Here is a 3,084-nt window from a genome sequence, read left to right on the forward strand (position 1 = left end):
TGGCACTGTATGAGTTGGCAGGTCTGCTTGTATTTACGAATTCCCTCTTGCTTTAAAACTGCGTGAGTTTTGAATATTCTATAAACAACTACTTGTGAGGTGCCGTCACCCAAGACAGTCGCTGTGGTGTTGGAGAGAGAGCACAATCTCTCTCTCTCTCGCTCTCTCTCTCTCTCTTTCTCTCTCTCTACCTACATAACTTGTGCGAAATAGATTATATCTGCAAATACCGCTGTTGTGTGCTCTTGGTATTAATTATTAGATTTTTAATAGAGTTTCTTTTATCTTTTTATGATAAGTGCTTGGTGCCAGGGCTCATCTTACTGAAGGAAAAAGGCACCTTATCTTTTTCCAGAGTTCAATTATTCATTGTTTGTCTTAGTTTTGGGATGATGACGTGGGAGTGAAATATCATCTTTGGAAAGTCAGTGCTCAATCCAACCTTAAGATTAATATAGTGAAATCCCATTTCAAATGGTGATATGCTTTTTCAGTATTCAGTGACAGCTAGATTAGGGGGAATTGAAATCTCATTTGTTTGTTAATTGCGTTTTAAACCTGCCCTACATTATCAGATGTTTGTCTAGCCCTAATCAACCTCCCTTATCTGGATAGTTTTAAATGGCAGGAATGGTTTCTAAACCATTCATTTCCAAATGCCTCTTTGGATCAATATTTAAAAACACAATGGATTGAAAAGATAACATTTCAATTGAGTCCCTCTCCAGTTTCTGCAATAAATTAATTTTAAACTTCTGTATTCAGGGTGAGCCCTTCCCTGTGCACTGGATCAGATTAAGTAAAAGGGTAAAATCCCGTTTGACAGTTTCAATTGATGCTTTGGAAAATATATGAGAGAAGCTGCTGGGATCTGGGGATTTATTATTGAATGGGGTTTAATTGCATATTATCTCCTCTTCCTTCCTAAGACCAAGCATATTTATAGAAGCATCACTGGTCTTCAGTCTGCGGTTTGTTTAGAACACGCTGAGCCATAAAAGGTTTGTGTAAAGATTTCCACATCATTCTTATTCCACTTTACCAGTGTCCTGTGTTCCTAATACGTAGATTATGACGTCATCCTTATCAAAAGAACCTTAAGACACTAGTGCTCTATAATGACCATACCACAGATCCATTCTCGGTACCAGACCACAGACTACCCTAATTGCTCTAGGGCACACTATAAGTCTTGAGCCTGATGATTCCACTTCTTTTTCTCTGTGGAGCCTGCACTTGTTCTACTGCAACAAACATCAATGTGATGGAAGGAATGCTTTAATTAATCTAAGCCATTGGGGGTTGCTCGGGTCGCATTGCAGAACATGTTTTTTCACTTTCTATGCCACTCTACACAGAGCCTTGCTTCATGCAAGTCAGTCTGGCCAAGCTAGAATAGAAATCGTACAGCTCAACCTTCCTTGCTCGCACCCCTCCAGCAGGGGCGGCTCTAGGCTCATGATGGCCCTGTGCAGGGATCGTAGGTAGGGGGCTCCCGAAGAGGGGTCCGGGTGGGGCGGAGCTCAGGAAGGTGTTTTAATAATACGTCCAGAAAAGGTGTTAGATGACCAGTACCTGCGGCTGCTCCTACCCTTCCGAATTCGTCTCAGAACGATACAATTTAGGAGGAGGAGGGCATTGTGACACACAACGTGAGGGACTGGCACAGACTGCTGCAGTGCCAGGGCCATGACAGGGGCACCGGACCCACAACCCCCCACAGAGAAAGAATCGGTGGCTATTTGCCCGGAAACAGTAATATCGATGCCATATTTACTATGGTCCACCGTCTATACCTCGATATTCGCTCTCCTACACGGGAATGCAGATAATTACAACAAAGCACAATGTATAGGAAAGCAGAAACAGCAACGACTCAGGGCAATTGCAGAATGTACCAGACATTATAGTGATGACGACCCACATAAGGTATTTACACAACAACCAAAGAAAAACATAGAACCTAGCAGTAAACACTAAATGGACAGGATTGGCCATCATCCAGTGCAACAACAGGCAAACGGACTATTAAAATGAAAACTCTTCCTCATCGCCCCATCCAACAGTCCACAAAATTATAATAACAATAGGTCTAGCCTTATCCCATGCATGCATGAACATGAGAATGAAAGCCAGCACCCTAAGTCACGTGAAACAACTGGTTTGAACATAAAGTGAAGCCTCAAATATTTATTGTAAATTAGAACACAAGCTATGTGATAGCACAGATTTTAAATGCTCACACAATTTCCTTAGTTGTTGAAAATATTAAAAAAACACATAGCTACAAAATGGATTCCAATGTTATGGAAAAAATATAGGCATCTTAAGTACTGAAACGTCACAAATGTAGCAGATTACACTTGCGATGTAATTCACCTCTAATACATTATTTGTCATGTCTCTTGGTGTGCATACAGCAACCAAAGCAGGCCAGGAGGCCAATTAACTCTCGCAAAATGTTTTGGCATTGCATTTCACCCCATGTAGCCTGTTTTAATAACTTTCGATCCAATTGAGCTACACATCTTTTTTGTTAAATTCTGGAAATTATGCACTAGTCCAGATAATGCATTGTGTGCCAGGGGCTACAAATCCGCATGCACAGAAAACACTTACCGCACGGATTCACATAATTTTAGTGTTCAAACTCTGGGCATAGTTGACGACTTTGTTAGAAGAGACACTGCACATACGATAATTGATTTCTCTCCCGCATTTTAACCTGCTGCAGTATAATATTTGAAAGACACACCTGCCACCCTATATTTGCAGTTTGCTCCATCCGGCTCTTGTGAGCCTGGCTGGGTCTGGGGCAGAGCGAGCAGCAGCAGGATGGAGAAGCCCAGCTCAGCCAAAGTCCGGGTGCACGCCGAGTACTGGTGAGTGCACGCGCTGGTTTAGAATCTCGGACTTCAGATGCATTTCAAGGCTAAAACAATAGTTTCAGTAAAGTTGGGGTAGATGGACTCAGTCATATTGTGTATTTCACTGCAGTATTATGTATTTATTGCTCCTGAAGACAGACCTGTAACGCACACTCGTTGAACTCTGTCCTTGATTCCAGGAAGTGAGGTCATAGCT

Source organism: Lissotriton vulgaris, chromosome 4_1, assembly GCF_964263255.1.
Source record: "Lissotriton vulgaris chromosome 4_1, aLisVul1.2, whole genome shotgun sequence".
NCBI classification, from domain to species: domain Eukaryota; kingdom Metazoa; phylum Chordata; class Amphibia; order Caudata; family Salamandridae; genus Lissotriton; species Lissotriton vulgaris.